General features: G+C 41.5%; 1 protein-coding gene across 6 annotated transcripts in view; it reads right to left on the reverse strand.

The window, feature by feature from the left end:
• The window catches only part of REV1 (REV1 DNA directed polymerase), a 95,509-nt gene extending 75,074 nt beyond the window's left edge, over positions 1-20,435 (reverse strand). For 3 of the 6 annotated variants that reach the window (XR_006386173.1, XM_044263660.1, XM_044263658.1), the window contains exon 1: positions 20,048-20,208. The gene's annotated coding sequence lies outside the window, so the exon portion shown is untranslated. Of the gene's footprint in view, positions 1-20,047; positions 20,210-20,416 lie in introns of those variants that run through there. The other 3 variants (XR_006386175.1, XR_006386174.1, XM_044263659.1) reach the window with 2 other exon arrangements.
• Between the last annotated feature and the right edge of the window lie 1,296 nt (positions 20,436-21,731).

The following is a 21,731-nucleotide window of genomic DNA, read 5'->3' on the forward strand; positions in this document are numbered from 1 at the left end:
CTCTATGGAGGATTACAACATCCTAATCTTCCCATGTTTTTGCAAACCATTTTGAAAATACAAAGTCTAGCACAGAAATTAAAATAACCAGGCACACAAAGTAGTAAGATCACGAGTGAAAACCAACAGAAACAAAATAAACAGACCTACATAGACTCCAGATACTGATTTTAACCCAGATTAAAAACTGTACTATGCTGGAGCGCCTAGGTGGCTCAATGGGTTAAAGCCTCTGCCTTCGGCTCAGGTCATGATCCCAAGGTCTTGGGATTGAGCCCCACATGGGCTCTCTGCTCAGCAGGGAGCCTGCTTCCCCCTCTCTCTCTCTGCCTGTCTCTTTGCCTACTTGTGATCTCTGTCAGATAAATAAAATCTTTTATAAAAAATTGTACTATGCTTACTGTGTTCAAGGAAATAAGGGGCTGCAATGGGTGGGGAAAACAGAGATTCCATTCAAAATATTCAAAGGAACACCAATTAAACAACAGCTGTCTTTTCAACAGAAACAATAGCCCCAGAAGACAATAGTGCTGAAATAAATAATTAACTTATTTAGAATTCAATACCCAGAGAAAAATTCAGTCAAGAAAGATGAAATAAAGGTATTTGGGGCAAATAAAAACAGAACATAATGCCACCAGCAAACTTGCACTAAAGAAATCCTAAAATATATCCCTCAGGTAGAATAAGAATGATCTTAGAAGGTCAAAAATACAGGGAAAAAATGCAGCAAAGAAAGCAATAAATATCTGGTTTAATCAATGTTAAATACTGATGGAATAAAAGGACAGTAAGGACAGCCAATCTGTTATTGCTTGTAACATAATATATAGCACTAGTGAATCAAGAGATAATGAATAAAGAGTAAAGGTAAGAGGAATTATTTCTAGTCCAGACTCTGCCACTTCGCTGATCTCTGATCTACATCTCCATCTCCCTAGGTCTGAATTATTTTATTGTCTGGGTCTTTTATTGTAAGAGATTTGGGTAGTTGACTACTAGATGTCAATCTAAATAAAGAGGAAAACTGAATAAAGCTCCTATTACCAGAAACTGAATTTATTTGAGAACAGAAGAATTTCAGTTCAGGAAATGCATGCTGTACCAAGCTACAAGCATGTCTGGTGAGGGTTTGGGGTGGACTGTATTTACAGGCAAGGACTGCAAAGTGGGGGGAAGTCCAAGCAGTTAAGTTCACTGGCTTGAGGACAGGGAGAGATTCTTGGCAGATACTCATTGGTCAGGAGAGAATCTCCATCTTCTGTACATCAGGCATTTACAGGAATTCAGCCCAATTTTTAAAATCATTTTTCTGAGGGCATATGCCTATGATTCCCCATTTCCTATCTTCTTATTCCACTTTAGATTAAAATTCTTTCACAGTTCCCTTTTGTACTCTTAGACACACTGAAGACCTATTTACAGAAATCAAATATAAAAATTAACACTATAACCATATACTTCAGCAACAAATTTTAGAAATTTGATTACATAACAGTGTTGATGTCTGCATTTATTTATGCAGATCTCCTTTAGTTATTCCGGGAGATTTAAGGCAACTTGTACTATCAAATTCATTTAAATAACCTATGTATAGACTAAGATGGCCTATGACAGTGGATTGAGGTAAAAACCTCATTAAAATCTGGTGTTTACTAAATATTGGGAGTGACAATTTATCAGCCCTGTCACTGTTGTATGTCATCAGTTATATAACCTCTTTTTTGTCAGACGGTAGATGCTAGATAAATTAGACAGCTGTAGAATACTTCTCATAGCACAGGTAATTATGGCATCTAAGAAATAATTCAGACATGCATATAGGGGACACCACACTGAACTACCTAGAGATCAAAGCTAATGGAATATTACTGTGTATAAAGCACCATATTTTACTAGGCAATACTGAGATAAATGAAATTATAGACACTTTTGTATGAGTTCTAAAATTTTACAATCTAAAAAGAAATGAGTACCAATTATGGAAATACTAACTAGCCTTACAAATAAACTTAAGGGTAAGATTATAGGCAGGAAGAATAGGAAGATAAAAAACAAACTCTGGACACAAAGAAAACTACATGACCCCCATCTATGATGCTAGCAAAGAGCAGTAGCTGACCAACCTGGCATGCAGCAAAGCTACTTGACAACCTAAACCGTAAGGTCAATAAAAGAGATCCAGGTGTCAGGAAGCAAGTAATAAGGAGGCTTATCAGACTTCTGTTCATATGTACACAGCATCAAACACTAGTGATACTTCACTTATTTCAGTTAGACCCCAACATCTCTCCTTTCTCATGCTCAAAACATTATAGAATGAAAACATCAAGAACATATTATATATATATAAAATAGCCACTAATCTTACATATGACAGAAAGTCAATAAATTCTTTTTTTTAAAACGATTCTTTATTCTTTTTTCCTTCTTCTTTTTTCAAAGATTTTATTTATTTATTTGACAGAGATTACAAGTAGGCAGAGAAGTAGGCAAAGACAGAGGAGGAAGCAGGCTCCCCGCTAAGCAGAGAGCCCGATGCAGGGCCCGATCCCAGGACCCTGGGATCATGACCTGAGCCAAAAGCAGAGGCTTTAACCCACTGAGCCACCCAGGCGCCCCGAAAGTCAATAAATTCTTGTTAAATAAAGAAAATGAACAATGTACTTACTTACATGTAAGAAATAAAGTAGGAATAGGAATGTCTCAGTAAAGTATACTCTGGTACATTTACATTTTAAACTGTACCCTGTATATTTAATCTTATCTACTTTTTTCCCATTTTATTATTTTTTAAGATTTTAAAGTAATCTATTCACCCAACGTGGGCTTAAACTCACAACCCCAAGATCAAGAATCGCATGATCTGCTGGATGAGCTATAAAATTCACACATTCTGTGCTGTTTAACAGACAGAAAATAGGATACCTCCTTACCCCCAAAATGGTACACAGACAAGATTAGTCAATGATACACACTTCTGATGCTAACGAGAACCACACAACAGGTGGAATTAAGTGTAAGTCATTTAGGGGGTTCTACAGACTACAGTGCTTCCTTTATATTGTGAAATTAGAACAGATAATGTAAAAACCTATTCCATAAAGTGGTATGCCAGAAATCAGAGCTTATGTTTCTGCTAACCAGTAAGGAGCTTAAAAAGAGAGGCATCTATCCTCTCAAGTCATATTCATGGCAAGAATTCTCCACTCTAGATGACTGATTCACTTCTCAAATAGGACTTACCCTAGAATGGAGGAGAGCAATACATCAAGATACCACAACTTGACACAAATAACTCAAAAATAACACAAACCCTCTCATCTTCTCTGTTTCAAGCAACCTTCTGACTTACAACATGTCCTCTTGACTATCCCTGCTCACTAAGAAAAGAATGACCTTTATCAACTAGCCATCCAATTATCAAACATGTAAATAAAAACTGTCTTCCAGATGAAAGTCTTGCAGACTGGGTTGCTATCTAGCCCCACAGTGCTTGATGACCTTGACTAAAGTGATAAATGTTTCTAAAACTGTAATACACAACTTAAAATAACCTATGGACTTCTTATCCAGCATCAACATAGAAGTCAATAAATAACTAAGGTTTTTAAAAACTAGTTAAAAAATAGATAATGATTCATGTATGCAAAAGTACTCTTATCCCTAGCTTTTAGGTTATGCCCTCAATAAACATCAGCTGCTATTCTACTAATCTACCCCACCAAGTCACAGACTGAAAATCAAATGAGACCACATGTGTAGAAACCCTTTGAAGATTATAAAGTACACAACATTATTATTTTAAATGTGCTATCCACAGTGTACAACATAATGGAAAGAGCAATAGATTTACTAACACAAGATCTGGGCTTTAATCCCAGTTCTACCATTGCCTAGCTATATGACTTGGGATGAGTCCAAGAGCACTGAGCCTCACATCTCTTCACCTATAAAACAAAGTTTGACTGATTGGTGCTCAGTAAAATCCCTGTAGAGCCATGAACTGGATATATGGGATGAATGTGGCAAGGAGGAAACAGAATTTGGGGTAAAACAGCAAGCAGGTAAAAATTCCACTCTCTAAACCCACTTCAATTTTAACAATATGGCTTTGTAAGTTTTAAAATATCTGAGGTCAGGGGCACCTGGGTGGCTCAGCTGGTTAAGCATCTGCCTTCAGCTCAGGTCTGGATCCCAAGGTCCTGAGATTGAGCCTGCGACAGTGGCTGCTTCTCCCTCTCCTTCTGCCCCTCCCCCTCCACTTGTGCTCTCTCTATCTCAAGTAAGTAAAATCTTTTCAAAATTTATTTTTTTTCAAGGGCGCCTGGGTGGTTCAGTGGGTTGGGCGTCTGCCTTCGGCTCAGTTCGTGATCTCAGGGTCCTGGGATCGAGCGAGCTCTCCATCAGGCTCTCTGCTCAACAGGGAGCCTGCTTCCCACTCCCCGCTCTGCCTGCCTCTCTGCCTACTTATGATCTATCTCTCTCTCCCTCTCTGTGTCAAATAAATAAATGAAACCTTTAAAAAAATTAAAAATATAATTTTTTAAAATAAGCAAAGAAAAAAATGGATTCTGACACTGGAAACATTCCATAGGCAGCTGGAATCACAGAGGCAAGCCACAGGGAAGAGGGTAACTGTGATGTTCATCTGGAGGACAACACTGGCAAGAGAGCTACTTCTCCAAGAAATCTGTATAGCAGTATATAGAATTTTTTTTCTTGGGGAAGGCAGTGGGATGCCATCTGAAGAACTAATTTACTAGGACCAAGTACTGCCCTTACAAGTGACTAAGTAAGTGAAGTGCTAGAACAGTCACTAACACAACTTGACAATGCCTGCTTCGACAGCTCTTACTTGTCCTTAAATGGTAAAGGCTTTAATACCAGACAAGCAGCTTTTTATGTAACATTTAAATAGAAAAATACAGCTGTTTTGAGGTTTTGGTCTGATTCAACCACAGAGACCATAACTGTCCACAGTTCTCAGACTGCTGAAATTACAAGGGCACAGATTCTTGAATTTCAGAACCCAGGGAAGGAGAAATCTTCTAGCATATCCCACACACTATCAGGTTTTGACTTTGAAGACTCTTCTCAATCTATTAAAAACAAAAATCAGCACCCAGGTGATGGACATTAAGCCCTTGTAACTATCTCCAAGAATCATAACTAGTGACTCTAGACTTTATCACATACTCACTTTTAGAGATGCAAAATCAGACAGTTTACATCCTAAGGATAATATTGTATGTATTTAAGATACCTCTAAAAATACTTAAAAATAAAATGTCAAAATATTTCAACCAGGTATTATTCCTAACTTAACAGGACCCTCTCAAAAAAACTTCGTAACCTGGCTATTTCACCTTCTGTATACAGAGACATTTTCCTATGACCAGTTGTTTCCTGCTGCAATGAAACAATCCCCGTACTATAGAAGAGACCTTCTTGATCAACACTAAATAAACAGAAATAAAAGAACTCTAAACCACACAAATAAAAGTGGCTATAACATACACAGCACTGTCTAAAGAACAGATGATAGACTTGGGTACATAAACCTTATCTAGAAGTGAGTCTGATCTTTCTATCTTTTCTTGAGAAGTTTCCTATTATCCACCTATTCGTGACTTGTGTATATACACTGCTTTGTCATGTTGCTGGTATTTGGTCTCACTAAGTGTCCCTTTTAAAAAAGTTCTCCTGCTCTATTTCTAAAAGAATTACATGTTTACTGCAGAAAACTGAGAAATACAGGAAACAGAAAATGGGAGAAAATTACCATATTCTCACCATCTTTAAAAAATTTCACCTCTTGGGGCACCTGGGTGGCTCAGTGGGTTAAGCCTCTGCCTTTGGCTCAAGTCATGATCTCAGGGTCCTGGGATAGAGCCCAGCATCGGGCTCTCTGCTCAGCGGGGAGCCTGCTTCCTCCTCTCTCTCTGCCTGCCTCTCTGCCTACTTGTGATCTCACTCTCTGTCAAATAAATAAATAAAATCTTAGAGAAAAAAAAAAATTTCACCTCTTGGGGCACCTGGGTATCTCAAGCAGTTAAGCATCTGCCTTTAGCTCAGGTCATGATCTCATGGTCGCACCCAAAATGGCAGGGAGTCTGCTTCTCCTTCTGCTCGCTCTCCCACTCGCGCACTCTCTTCAAATAAATAAAATCTTTAAAAAATTCACCTCTTGGGGCTCCTGGGTGGCTCTGCCTTCGGCTCAGGTCATGGTCTCAGGGTCCTGGGATCGAGCCCCGCATCGGGCTGTCTGCTCAGCAGGGAGCCTGTTTCCCTCTCTCTCTCTCTCTCTCTTTCTCTGCCTGCCTCTCTGCCTACTTGTGATCTGTCAAATAAATAAATAAAATCTTAAAAAAAAAAATTCACCTCTTAACTGATATTTCCTTCCTTTCAGTATTAAATTTTTAATATTTAAATTTAAATTCAAATTTAAACATATCATTAGTAATATTTTACATTTCCAGTACTCAGTTTGAAAGAGATCTTTACAATTTATGTTCACAACAATCTGTGGAGTAGATAGGCCAAATACCTACCTACAGTCTTTTTGCACACAGTTTCCTCCTAGGGTGGAAAGACTAAAGGCTTTCAATAAGGCTGCACTGCTGGTTGGTGGTGCAAAATCACACTTAACTTGTAATAAACTGTTTGCAATCTTTGGTGGAAAAACAATGTTATCAATATAATAAACTTCTGAAAAGTAAGAAGACTTATTTTGAATTGAACCAGTCTAATACAATGCAACAACACAGAAGCTTTGAATTCAGCACCTGTCTGGGTCAGGTACAGTAGCTCCCAGATTATATATGGTGTATATATATGCAGGGACAAAGAAAGAAAATAGCTCCTACAAATAAGGTTGGTTCCATCTAGACTCTAACTGTAAGTAGTCCATACTCTTAAGTAGAGATCCAGATACACTATCAACTTTGTTAACTGGTTCTCTGACCTTAAGCAAGTCACAAGCAGTCAGATCCCAGTTCCTTAGTTTGTGGATAGAGAAGAACATGACAAAGTCTAGTCTCTTGCAGTTTGTAATGTATGTATACATTGTATGTATAATGTAATGAATGCATATGATTCTATACATCTATTCACTTAAGAAAAAAAGCTTTGAAATGAAAGCATATATATTATGCAACTCTGTCTATACTTCCAGAAAATGAGCTGTACCTGTTCAGAGAAGTGGCTATCTAGTGAAGAATTCTATCTAGTGAAGAATTAACCTTACTCAAAAAGGTCTAGCCTTTGCCCTTGGTTCCTGGGAGGTGCTCTCTGAGCCCCAGGAGTGCCCTCCTTGATAAATGTCTTTCTTTACCTAGGGACTATGAGCCACTCCAAACAGTCTAACAATGTGATTTATGGTGGAAGCTCTGGGTCATGCATCATCAATCTCCTAAGAGACCAGGGACTAAAGGTCAGACATGTGGGCAGCCAACCATATCTGTATGACCAAACTCCAATAAAAACTCTGGACATTAAGGTTTGGGTCAGTCTCCCTGGCTGGCAACACTTTGTGTGTATTGTCACTCACTGCCAGAAGTTAGTGCTGTCCTAGACTCCAGTAAGAAGAGGACTGCAAGTTCCACCTGTGTGCCCCAGTGCCTTTTCCCTTGCCTGTTTCCCTTGCCTGTTATGAATAAATCATAACCATGAGTACAATAGTTTTTTCAAGAGTTCTGAGTCCTTCTAGTGAATTATTGAACCTAAGGGTGGTTGGGGAATCCCCAAACTTGCACTTGGTATCAGAAATGAGAGTAGTCGGGGCGCCTGGGTGGCTCAGTGGGTTAAGCCGCTGCCTTCGGCTCAGGTCATGATCCCAGGGTCCTGGGATCGACTCCCGCATCGGGCTCTCTGCTGAGCGGAGAGCCTGCTTTCCTCTCTCTCTCTCTCTCTCTCGCTCTCTCTCTCTCTGCCTGCCTCTCTGCCTACTTGTGATCTCTGTCTGTCAAATAAATAAATAAAATCTTTTAAAAAAAAAAAAAAGAAATGAGAGTGGTCTTGGAACTCCCAAACTCTGGCGTGGCAGAATGACAACTATCCTCCAGTATTCATTCTCCCTTTCTTTAATAATAGAACACCTCTCCTACCCCCTAAGTGGGAAGCAGAGTTACCAACTAGCGACTACATTTCCTAGTCTTCTTCAAAATCAGGCATGGCCATGTGAATCAGTTCTGGCCAGTGATAGGAGCAGAGTAACAAATGGGGAGAAAAAAAATCTGTGCCATCTTCTTGAAGGAAAGTATTTATTTTTTTTTATGGTATGCAGCTACGAGGTAACGGCTTTAACCCGAAAATGAGAACAATACCACAGGGCATGGCTAAGCAAACACAAGGAAAATGAGACCACAAATAACCTTTTAAAAAAAAAGAACAAAAAAACCCTGCAGTCCCTCACCTACTATGGACTGCCCACCTACTATTACAGGAGAGAGAAAAACTTCAATATTGTTTGCATCATTGTGTTCAAAAGCTCAGCCTGTTACAGGAGTACCTCGGTGGCTCAGAGGGTTAAGCTTCTGCCTTTGGCACAGGTCATGATCTCAGGGTCCCGGGATCGAGCCCTGCATTAGGGGGCTCTCTGCTCAGCGGGGAGCCTGCTTCCCCCTCTCTCTCTGCCTACCTCTCTGCCTACTTGTGATCTCTCTGTCAAATAAATAAAATCGTTTAAAAAAACAAAAGCTTAGGGGCGCCTGGGTGGCTCAGTGGGTTGGGCCACTGCCTTCGGCTCGGGTCATGATCTCGGGGTCCTGGGATCGAGCCCCGCATCGGGCTCCTTGCTCAGCGGGGAGCCTGCTTCTCTCTCTGCCTCTGCCTGCTTGTGATCTCTGTCTCTCTCTCTCTCTCTGTCAAATAAATAAATGAAAACTTTAAAAAAAAAAAAAAGCTTAGCCTGTTACAGCAGTTTAGCCTGTATCCTAATAAATATATTTCAGCTTTTTAATATAATGATTTAGAGTCAGCATTTAAACTACATACAAATAAAGACAAAAACATGATGTGTAAGAAAAATATTTGGATATATTAAAACTGAAAATGCACAACAAATATTTGTAATGTCCCAGTTTGAGACTGATCTCATTAAAAAGAAAGTTTCTATCCCAAACAATTCAATATAACAAAGAATTTTCTCTCTTATTCTCTTTGTTATAAAAAAATACAGAAAGATGATTGATTTCACAAAATCAGTCATTTGAATACAAATTGAAAGAGGCATTCTAAAAGAACTACTAATAATTTTCTTCCCTATAATTACAGATTTCCAAAGAAAGAAAAGGAAAGAAATGAAGACTGCTATTTTAATAAAGTACAAAGAACCACCTTCTCTGGCTCTCCAGGGTGTAACGAAATTAACTGGTTTCTAAACACCTTCTCTCAATTTTCCTGACTTTCTGAACTCCAAACCATGTGGTCCAATGCTTATCAAACATCTCCACTAGGATGTCCCACATACATCACAAAGTCAGCATGTCCAAAAGCAGGGCTCAAGGTACAAAGTAAAACAAAAGAATGTTCTTCTGCAGATGACATGGTTAAAAAATGAGTCTATAAGAAGGAATAAAAAGCCAGTGATCTTCACTAAGAAGTGGTATATTCTCACAGGAAGCCAAATAATTATCCACTGGAAAGTTCAAGGTTGCAGCAAATCAAGGATTCCAAAGGCCACATAAGTTTAGTAAAACAAGGACAGGACATATCTAGAGAAAAAAGAAGGTAAAATCAAAGAGGGGATTATATCTTCAGTTGTTGTCATATTTGAGCATGCACCAGAATATTTTGGAGGCCCAATTAACAAAGACTACTGAATTCCCAACTCCAAAGTTTCTCATTTGGTAGGTCTGGAGTGGGGCCAGGAATCTCCATTTCTAAAGAGTTCCCAGGTAACGCTCATGTGGGAGAGCCACTGATTTTGCCTGCAGTATATCTTGAGTGGTAACTGCAGAAACAAGTATAGGAGAAGTTCAGATGAGACCAAGTATACCAAGAAGAAAAGCTGCTATAGTGTACACTAAAGAGAAAGGATTTCACAGTATCAGGAGTAAATGCAACTTACAAAATCAAGGTTTTGATTAGATTACAGGTAACAAGATCTCACCATCTCTCCCATCCTGTGCCTTGCACTGCCTCTCCCCAAATTCCAGGTCTGATCTACGTTCTGAGTATCATACTAAGGAGTTTTAACCTTACTTTGTAAAAGTTAGGAAAAGAAGAGTAAATGTATATATGTAAATGCCATAGGATGGTGATGGCTGCACACAGACAAGGAGAGGTTCTGCTTCCTGAGTGCATATCTACCTCTTCAGTGAAGCCCTCTTGGATCTCTTCTCCAACATGAGATTTGTTGCTGTTTTCTCTGTGCATTTATTCTTTTTTGTCAGTGCCTCTGCTGTCTACACCAGATATGCACTGAGAACAATGTGTAGGATTTTAAAGGGCAGAAGAGGGTAAGAGGGGATTTCAGGAAGGAAATTCCTGAGTAAAAACAAAAGAAAAAAAATAATTAAGGCAACATTCTGGACTGACACATGGACAGAGGTAGTGATAACTTGTAAGGTAGTTAAGGAAATGTAACAGAAGGTTCTGAATATCATACTAAGGAGTTTGAACCTTACTTGTAAAAGTTAGGAATGGAAGAGTAAATGTGTATATGTGAATACTGGAGGATGGGGAAGCCGGCACACAGACAGGGAGAAGTTCTGCCTCCTGTGTCTAGTCATGATCCCAGAGTCCCAGGATAGGGCCCCAACAACAGGCTCCCAGCTCAGCGAGGAGTCTGCTTCTCCAACTCTCCCCCTTCTCAAGCTTTCTCTCCCACTCTCTCTCAAATAAATAAATAAAATCTTGGAAAACAACAACAACAAAACCCACTAATTTTTAAGATGAAATGATATTCCAAATAGGAGATACTGCATTCCTCAAAAAACACTAGGAATCTTACTCAATGAAACAGTTTATTTAGCTAATAAACTCTATTTTTAAGAAACATTCAGTGAGCCCAAGAGAATGTAATATAACCTTCAAATGAAACAATGAGAAGTAAGATTTTCTACTGGGGCATAAATAATATGCAAAAGAACATTATCAACCTTCAACACTATAAACCTGAACAGCTATAACTCAGAGCTGAAACTCAAAATGGCAACTAAGTTACTAAAAATACTTTATAACACTAACAACCAATCCATATATTATCAACAATCCTACCTCACTAGCAAAATCACATCTCAGATTTACGTTTCCTCTCACTTAACACTAGTAATAACCCAAGTCTAAAACTACAAATTCAAATATACCAAAAACAAAACTCTGATGGCCAAAATTTATTTAACTTTGAAAATACTGAAAAATATGTAGTTTATAAACTTAACCTACAACACAATTTATGTATATAAATGAACATCCACCCACGGTTTTAAACACAACTGTATCGATAAAAGAAAACGTTACAATTTCCAATAGAAAGCAATCTTTCTACATACATATATTCAAATGCAACCTGTTACAATCTTTAGTAATGAAGATCAGCAGTCTACTACTGACTGATGAGTTGAAAACTCAGTCTACTACAACTGAAACTAAAACAGATATGTTTTAGTTTCAACCGGCACAAATTGGGCAAATGTCTGTTCACCTTTTTAGCTATTGTTGTACAATACAAAATCTGAATAGCCTTTGTCCCCGATTCCTGGGATGGAGACTCTAAATCCTAGGAATTTTACACTGGTAGGAATAATCTTTGTTATCCTTGGTGGGCCCCTAGGACATTTTTTTATATTAATATAGAATTCTCAGTGGGCCCCTAGTTTCAGGATGGGGCTAACCACACTTGATAGGCCAGTTAAGTAAGGGGTGCCCAGCTGGTTCTGTGGGTTAAGCATCCAACTCTTGGTTTTGGCTCAGGACATGATACTGTGGTTGTGAGGTCCAGCCTCGAATTCAGCTCTGCTCAGCACTGAGACTGCTTCAGATTCTCTCACCCTCTCTCAAATAAATAAATCTGAAAGAAAGAAAGAAAGAGAGGAAGGAAGGAAGGAAGGAAGGAAGAGAAAAAAAAGAAAAGCCATTCAAGTGATCAGAGGGTTGGGGCTTTGGGCCACATGAGATCAGTCTGACCTCATGGAAGAAAGGGGTACTGGAGACTGATTCACCATGTGGCCAATAATTCAATTAATCATGCCTATGTAATAAAACTCCAATAAAAACTCTGGACACCAAGGCCTAGATGAGTTTCCCTGGTAGTAATTACATATCAATGTGGCAGGATAACACGTCCTGGGACATGGAAGCTTTATACTTGGGACCCTTCCAGACCTCTCTCTAGGTATATCTCCATTTGGCTTGCCCTGATTTGTATACTTTATAATAAAACTATAATTCCAAGTATGGTGCATGCAAGTATTTCCTGAGCTCTGAGTCACTTTAGCGAATTATCAAATCTGAGGAAGTAGTGGGAACTCCCAAATTTGTAGCCAGTTGTTCAGAAGTACAGGTGGCCCGGAAACCCTGGAGTTTGCAACGAGTACCTTAAAGTGAAAAGAATCTTGTGGACTGTGCCCTTAACCTGTGATGTTGTCTGCCCTAACTTTAGGTAGTTTTTTTTCCTTTAAAGATTTTATTTATTCACCCAAGACAGAAAGAGAGAGAGAGAGAGAGAGCGCGCGCGCCCATGAGCAGGGGGAAAGGCAGAGGGAGAGGGAAAAGAAGACTCCCTGCTGAGCTGGGAGCCCAGACATAGGGCTCAATCCCAGGACCCAGAGATCATGACCTGGGCCAAAAGTAGACACTTAACCATCTGAGCCACCCAGGTGCCCTAAATCTGAGTAACTAGTGCCAGAATCACACAGCAGCTATACATTTAACAAGATACACTGCCTGACCTCTCTCTTATAGGAACTGAGTGGAAAAAGAGCCAAGTGAAGTACTTTTTAAGGCATAAACCATTACAAAAAGTAAAAGACATTTTTGGTTATTCTCTCAAAAATATTAAAGAAAAAACTTAAAAGTTTTTTTAATTCAGGATTGTCCAATTTAATTTTTCGAAGAACTGCTTAAATTAATAGAACTTATTTTAAGATATAATTCAGAACTCTGATAAAAAACATTTAAAAGGGAAAGGAATCTAAATCATAATTAAGACTAATGCCTAAGTAATTAAAATATATTAAGTTCATTCTTAGTAATCTCAAGTGTAGACATGATGGACTTCAGAAAAACGTAAGGTTCAGCTATTACTTTCTAACTAAATCTCCAAAAAGCTCATTTTCACCTTGGTTATGCTCAGGAATGACTGAAGCCACTAAGCAAGATTTTGGTTACTCAGACACTGGATTCAAGTAAAAATCTTTCACATCATGGGGTGCCTGGGTGGCTCAGTGGGTTAAGGCCTCTGCCTTCGGCTCAGGTCATAATCCCAAGGTTCTGGGATGGAGCCTGGCATCGGGCTCTCTGTTCCACGGGGAGCCTGCTTCCCTTCCTCTCTCTCTGCCTGCCTTCCTGCCTACTTGTGATCTCTCTGTGTCAAATAAGTAAATAAAATATTTTTAAAAAAAGGCTGCCTGGGTGGCTCAGTGGGTTAAGCCTCTGCTTTCGGCTCAGGTCATGATCCTAGGGTCCTGGGATAGAGCTCCAGGTCGAGCTTTCTGCTCAGCAGGGAGCCTGCTTCCTCCTCTCTCTGTCTGCCTCTCTGCCTACTTGTGATCTCTCTCTAATAAAAAAATAAAATCTTTAAAAAAAAAAAAATCTTTAAAAAAAAAAAAGAAAAAATCATTCACATCACAACCAACTTTTTTGCCCATCCTTAACTAATCTTTAATTCAACCATAAAGCCTTGAAAAAATTACTCAAACTAGGGGTGCCTGAGTGGCTCAGTCAGTTAAGTGTCTGACTCTTGGTTTCAGCTCAGGTGGTGATCTCATGGTCCCTGAGATGGAGTCCTGCTTGGGGCTCTGCACTCAGCACGGCGTCCCCATTAAGTTCCTTTCTCTCTGCCCCTCCCCCTGCTTGCATGCTCACACTGTTTCTAAAATAAAAAACCTGTATGCATAAACAGCTACCTGGCTACATGAGAAAGCATATTTTAATTTGACTGGATAATACCCTCCTTACTTACAAAACATAAAGACTTAAAGATTTGTTCCATAATCAGGAGAAACACATCACTAATTTTTGCTTACTTGCTACCTGAAATTTTAGCCTTAAGCAAATTTAAAGATATCCGTATTTTCTTAAATCTGATGCATCACATCTTTAACGTAAAACTTTTTCAAACTATTTACAAGTTGACCTTCCATGGCACACATGCTTTGACTTATTTCAGTAATTATGTAATGAGGAAAAAAAATGATTTTGCCTATCATCAACCTATTAAAACATTTTTCACTTATAGAATATATACTCATTTATGTGTAATAGTTAAATCCAAAGAAAACTTACCCACAAATAATGAAATTACTTGTAGTTTGAGGAACACCACACACAAATAACACAATAAAACATAATAGCAAGTTTCCAAACAGAAACCTTGTTTTAATGTGCCTCAAAGCAAAGCAGTTATGACCCCAGGTTATGAAATGAGGTAGGAGTAGATGAAAATCCTGGCTCCTTTCTTACCTGTGTGATAGGCCCCAAGGAACATTATCTGAGTCTGTTTTTTTATAACCGTGCCTACCTCGGAGTGGTTATGAATATTAAATGAAACAATGCTCTTACCAAAGAGCCTGACACACAGTAAATATTTAGTAACTTAGCAATTGTTATTAAATTTTGGAACAAATGTTACACAGAGAAGCAATATTTTGATTTTTCCCTAAGTTTAAGGCCCACAGATAGGATCCTCCTGGTTAAAGTTGAAACTAAGAAAAAAAAACATATTCCTACAAAGAGGCATTTTACTAAAGATATGCAGACTAAGTTCAAATAACTGGTATCAAGCCAGTGCAGATACTACAGGGAAAATCTTAGTTTCTAACAATTCAAGTTGCATTAGCTGAAAGTATCTATTATTACAAAGCTATTGTTTGTCCCCATTCTTTCTTCTCTATTTCTGGAAAGTACGAAAGAAAAAATAAAATCACATTATGAAAAGATGAACAGAAGGAAAAAAAAATATGATGTAGAGCCACCTTGGTGGTACAGTTGGTTGGGTGTCTGACTCTTGGTTTTGGCTCAGGTCATGACCTCAGGATGGTGATCTCAGGGTCATGATTAAGCCTCCGGTTGGCTGGTCTCCACACTTGGTGTGGAGTTGGCTTGGGATTCTCTCTCTCCCTCTGCCCTAAGTGTGTGCACTCTCAAAATAAACAATCTTTAAAATATATATATATGAAATATAGTTGGGTCACTCTAAGTTCTCATTAAGAACCAAACACAATGGGTGGGGGTGGGGATCCATAAGGAAAAACAGCAGAAACTGAACATAAAAGATGATAAAACACTTCTCCTTTCCCAAATACTACAGGATTCACCCTTCAACTGGATCTTCAAGGATTTTCTGTCTTCAGCCTCCAGCAAGTCCTTTTATCTCCACGGCCGTATCTCCAGCACAACTTCAAAAGGAAATACGTAAAAGCTACTCTGGTGGGTAGCTGCTAAGATAATCTCTCCATCTTCCACAGATCTGAGAATAAAAAGGCTGAATTCCACATTAGACCAATACTAGTCTCCATCCTCAATTGCTTACTTTTTAATCCAATCTAGGCATCCACAAAATGTATTTAAGTATGAGTTCCATAAACATTTTTGGTAGCCAAAAATAACACCACAATAAACAGAAAATTCAATGATTATACCTTTGTCTCATGCAAAAACACAAAATCCTAAATCAATTTCCAAGTTAATTTCAAATACTGTTTCTAGAGACTATAAAATTACCCTGTTCTGGGGCGCCTGGGTGGCTCAGTGGGTTAAAGCCTCTGCCTTTGGCTCAGGTCGTGATCCCAAGGTCCTGGGATCGAGCCCCGCAATGGGCTCTCTGCTCAGTGGGGAGCCTGCTTCCCCCTCTCTCTCTGCCGGCCTCTCTGCCTACTTGTGATCTCTCTGATTCTGTCAAATAAATAAAAAAAAATCTTTAAAAAAATTTAAAATTTTTTTTAAAATTACCCTGTTCTAAGCACTTTACATATATTAACTCAATTACTACTCATCGTAATCCTAAAACATACATATGGTCCTTATCTCAAAGATGAGCAAACTGAGGCATCAAAAGATATTAAGTTGCCCAAGCCTAAAGAATCAGTAAATAGTAGGAGACACCATTCTGACCCAGGCTGTCTGATTCTAGAACAATGTTTAAATTAAGTATACCAATTATTCATTTAACAAGTTTTGTTGAGCACCTGCCAGGTAGAATTCTAAGCACTGGGGATAGAGCTATGAGAACAAGTCAGACAAGGCCCCTGCCTTCAAGTGGAAGAGAGGCCTTGGAGCAAACAAGTATGTGGGGAAAATTTATCAGTAAGTGAACAGTGTATCTTCACCTAGCAATAAGTGCTACAAACAAAAATTAAAATGATAGCATCGGGCACCTGGGTGGTTCAGTGGGTTGAAGTCTCTACCTTCGGCTTAGGTCATGATCCCAGGGTCCTGGGATAGAGCCCCGCATCGGGCTCTCTGCTGGGCAGGGAGCCTGCCTCCCCCTCTCTCTCTGCCCGCCTCTCTGCCTACTTGTGATCTCTGTCTGTCAAATAAATAAATAAAATCTTTTAAAATATATATATTTTTAAAAAAATAATAGTAAAACAAAATGACAGCATCAAAAGTGGCTGAGGGAGGGACTGGCTTCTATTTTAAAAATCCAGGAAGGTCTTGCTGAGGTGATGACATTTGACCAGCAAAGAGAAGATGTAAAGGCAAGATAACCACCAGGAGGAAGGGGTGGCCCAACTAAGAGAATAGCAAGTTTAATACCCCTAAGCTAAGAACAGTTTAATTAGTTCAAGAAATAGCAAAATGACCAGGGGACTGGGGCAGGGTGACAAAGAGTCGCATGGTAAGAAGTCCAATTAGGACTGGCAGCTGCCAAATCATGTAATGCCCCGAGGGGCTGTGGTAGGGAGTTCTGATTCAATATTAAGGGTAACAGAAAGCTTTCAGAGGCTTTTGAGCACAAGAATGACAGCCTGACTAACGTCTTTAAAAAGCTCTCTCTGGGGGTGCCTGGGTGGCTCAGTCAGTTAAGCGTCTGACTTCTGGCTAAGGTCATGATCGCAGGGTTTTGGAATGGAGCCCGGTGTCAGGTCCAGGAGTCTGCCTGTCCCTCTCCTCTCTGCTCCAACCCCCTCATGTCCGCTCTGTCTCTCTCTCTTTCAAATAAATTTAAAAAATAAAAAGATTGCTCTGATTCTTATGTGGGGATCAGTCAGAAAGAAAAGCAAGAGAAAAAGGGATAGCAGGGAGGCACTGTTCCGACTATAACTCAGACTAGGATTTACATACTGTTTTTAAGTAGAAGAGGCACTAAAGGTACATGCAACCCAACAGTCTCTAAAAAAACTTTTAAAAGAATGCTTCCTCCCTTCATCTTCATCCTCCCTTCCTGACTTGACTTTGAAAAAAAAATCAAATTCTTTTTTAATATCTAAGTTAATGCTTCAGTTGGTACTATATATAGGAGAAAAAAGATTAAAACATATTTCCTTCAGGGGCACCTGGGTGGCTCAGTTGGTTAAGTGTCCAACTCTTGATTTCAGCTCATGTCATGATCTCAGGGTTGTGAGCTCAAATGCCTAGTGGAGCCTACTTAAGACTGTCTCCCTCCCTCTCTGCACCCCTACCCTGGCCCCACTCATACACACACTCTCTCTCTCAAAAACAAACAAACAAACAAACAAAAACCTATTTCCTTCATTTGTAAGTATTCTGCTCAATATCCTATAATGTATAATATGCCACACACATGCATACATTCTTAAGAAACAGAAAGTAAAGAGCTTTACTACTATTTAGCTCAGAGCTCGTTCATTAACCTGGAGAAAAGGAGTAACTAGCCCGTCTTCTGATCAGCTCTCTTCTCATACTTTGTTTCCAGCATATCCTGGCTCATTCTAGACTGTGAATTGTAATAAATAAAATAAAAAGTATACCAGAGGGAATATGTATGTATTTACTGAACATCTCTGTGTACCAGGTACTCAAGAGATGCCTTACATTCAAAGACTTATTTACTCATTAACTTTCCAAAGGAGGAAATAATATCTTCATTCTACACCTGAGGATAAAATCAAATATTAGTAACTTAAACTGTTCAAGGTCACACAGCTAATAAGCCAGAATTTAAATCTACATCTAACTCTAAAGTTTTTATCTTTCCAGTACAGCAACTGTCAAATTAAGATCAAATACATGTAGTCTTCCCAACTTATTATTAATGACTGGCTTGTTGCTGGTGAAGACAGGGTTTCTTTCTTTTGCGTAGAACTGAGTTTTGCAGTTGGGAGTGGGGAAAAAGGAGTGATCCTAATGACTCAAACACATTATTTTGAAAAATTATTTTCCACTTGAAATATCATAAATATTAATCCTAAGAGTGATTCTTACTTTTTTAGGAAAAAAAAATCTTAACTATGTATAGTTCACCATAAAATAGAAGTAAAGTTTTATGACAAAAGATGAGTTAGGTATGGACGGATAAAGAAAAAGAGGATATGCACAAAAAGATAATCTTCAAGACACGTGTCGAATCTGAGTGACAAATATCCTAAGAATTGAATAGAGATCCTCCTAAACCTGAGAAAAATTCATCGAAGAGGGACTTTAGATGAACCTCCCAAGAATCCAGCCTAGGAAACATAGGGAGGGGAACCACTTGCTAGCAGCACTGGCACTGGCTAAGACAAGGATATGTGAGAAAGCAAAGATGGGAAGTTTGGGAAGCAGGTTCCCCCAAAGGCTGGATTACTGTGTACTCCACAGCAAGAACCAACGTAATGGTGTGACCAACCCTAAAGCAGCAGCAGCTAATTCCTGAAGACTAAAGCAGAGAGGCGACAGCCCAGACACACACAATTAAGAACTGTCACACTAAAGTCCTTAAAAGTTAGTTACAGGTGCTTTTATGGGATGTGCTAGCCTACATTATTTTCACCTAAATGAAACCATTCCCACTCTATACATGACCTGCGAAGGCGTGAAAGACAAACAGTAAACTTATACCATCTGCAATTATTTTGTTTTAAACAAGGGGGACTCAATAAAGGAATGTTAGATTAAGGTATTTTATTTCCTCACAGACTGGATTTAGGTAGTAAGTGCAGTGAAATACACAAGGAAAGGCCCCTTTCGGTCTACTCAGGGGCTTAATCATTTTAATAGTGAGTGGAAGTGTGAAAAGGACACTTGTAAGGACAGTTGGGAAAAGATGTTCCCTTAATATCCAGGGAACAGGTAACAAGGAAAACTAAGTGAATAAAAATTGTCTTCAGCTAGTCCAACATCGATTTGGGACCCCAGTGCGGGGGAGGGGCGTCTGATGTAGGGGTCACGGGGTGGGGGGAAGGATGGCGTGGCGCGAAGCCGGGCGGAGAGCACCCGCGCCCGGCCCTGACCGACATCCTGCGATGCTTCATGAACCTACGACCGAACGCGCGCATGAATGAATGGCGCGGGGCTGAATGGCCGGCCCAGGCGCCGACGCAGGAGGAAGGAGTTTGCCGCGCGGTGTGAGCGGGGCCGGGGGTGGCGTCTGCCGGCTAGACCCGGCGAGCACCGAGGGAAGGACCGCCGTGCGAGTCTCCCGCGCGGGGCGGTCGTGGGCCGGCGGCAGGGGCGGCTGCGCCCGGCCGGCCGCGCCATGGCGGTGGGGGAAGGGGAGGTCACGCGTTACATAACCCGGCAGCTGCCGCGCTCGGGGACGCCGCGGGCCGCCCAGGCCGCGAGAGGACGGCCTGCGGTGCCCGGGCCGGCGCACCCTCCCCAGCCCCACCTCAGGCAGTCAGCGCCCGGGCCGCAGCCGGGCCGGTCTGCGGCGCCTCCGGGCGACGCGTGTCCGGTCCCACCCCTCCCCCACCCCGCCGCCGGCCCGGGGGTCGCTCACCTTCCGCGTTGCCCCGGACCACCATGCCCGGGCACGGCCGCCTGCTCAGCCTCGCAGGCTCCGGCGCCGCTCCGGCCGCCGCACAGTGCCCTCGCCGGGGGCCCGAAGGAGGGTCGCGGGAAGGAGTCACACTGCCGCGCCGCGGCCCACGCTCGCCCCACGCTCACGGCGGCCGGCCCTGCGCGCGTTAAGCGGCGGCTCCCGCCCCTCCCCTTCTCTGGCGAGCGCGCGCGCCGCAGCTCCGCCCCGCCCCTCCCCCTCCACGGCCGGCGCGCTCCCTGGCTCCTCCCTCTCCCCCTCCCTGCCTGCGTCGACCTGCCCCGCGCTCACGCCTGGCGAGCCCCTGTCCCCGCCCCGACTCGCACTCACCCCTCGCGCGGCGTACGTGCCGGGTCAGCACCCTGCCCTGGGCGACCCCCGCACCGCGGGCGCGGCGCCTCGGAGCTCCGCTGGTGCCAGCCCCGCCTCGCCCCGCCCTCCCGCCACCGCCTGCTGAGGGCAGCGCCTCCGCGGCACGTGACCGTCTCGCTCGCTGGGGCGGAGAGGAGTGCTGCGCTGGCCCGCCCGCCGCATCGCGCTGCTTGCCGTGCAACTCCGCAGCCTGCGCGCCTCTCGCTTGGGTCGCGGCGCGTCAGTTGCCTCTGCCGACGGCGCGCTGCCCCCGTCCCCCGATGGACTCCCCACTCTGGGAGGAGACAAGTGTGGGGACCGACCCTGCTTTAAACCCTGGTGCTGTCTGAAGATAACGAGAAACACACGGGTCCCCTGTCCACAAGCGATTGATTTACAGTGACATCTAGCGGAGAAAGGGACACACAGGAACTGACACTTTCCTATGCGAGGGAGCAACCGAAAATCGTGGTCTACGTAGGTTAGCGAGAATGAACACTGCGCCAGGGGGTGTGAGCGATTCATCGCCAGCTCCCGCAGGGACACAAACACCATTTCTCGTCCTTTGAGTTTCTTCCCGGGATTGCACCTGCACCTGGATATTTGTAAACCTACAGCAGGCATCCCACCCCACGTGCAGCGCTGGGGTTACACGTGAAATCAATTTTCCACTAAAGTTAAAAACAAAACGTATATTGTGTATGCTTAAATACAAATTTTAATTGAGGGCCTCCCGGCAATAGACAGTTGTTCCATAAGGACCATTTCCCCCTTTTGGCAGTGTCGCTTTGCCAAGGGATTTCACAATGCTATTATAATAGTCTTAATTGTTGTAATAAACAAACGTGAAGCGAAACTCTGTGCAAAAGCTCAACACTTTTTTTCCTTATTCCCTTACCCAAGATACTTGAAGAGTTTGCATGTACTTAGAAAACTACTGTTTTGAAAACTTATTTTTCAGAGTTGAGACTTGTTTACTGGTAATTCAGAGTGCTTCTTTTATTCTAGACTTTTCGGGTTTTGCCATTTTATAGACTTATAGATGCACTTCAATTTCGGTGTTCTTGTCTCTAACCTAGCAAAATCAGGTGGCATGTTTTACTGAGACGTCACAATTTAATGCAGATGGTGTAATTTCTGCAGGCTCACAATCAGTAGTCCACTGCAACTAGGATATCCACATCTGCTGAGATCCCACAGAAAAACAGTAACAACTCTTACTAATTTTTTTAAATATGTATCTCTAAATGGCAGCATTCTGTTAATGAGAAATGCCAAAACTCGGGTGCCTGGG

Source organism: Neovison vison, chromosome 8 (genome assembly GCF_020171115.1).
Source record: "Neovison vison isolate M4711 chromosome 8, ASM_NN_V1, whole genome shotgun sequence".
Classification (NCBI taxonomy): domain Eukaryota; kingdom Metazoa; phylum Chordata; class Mammalia; order Carnivora; family Mustelidae; genus Neogale; species Neogale vison.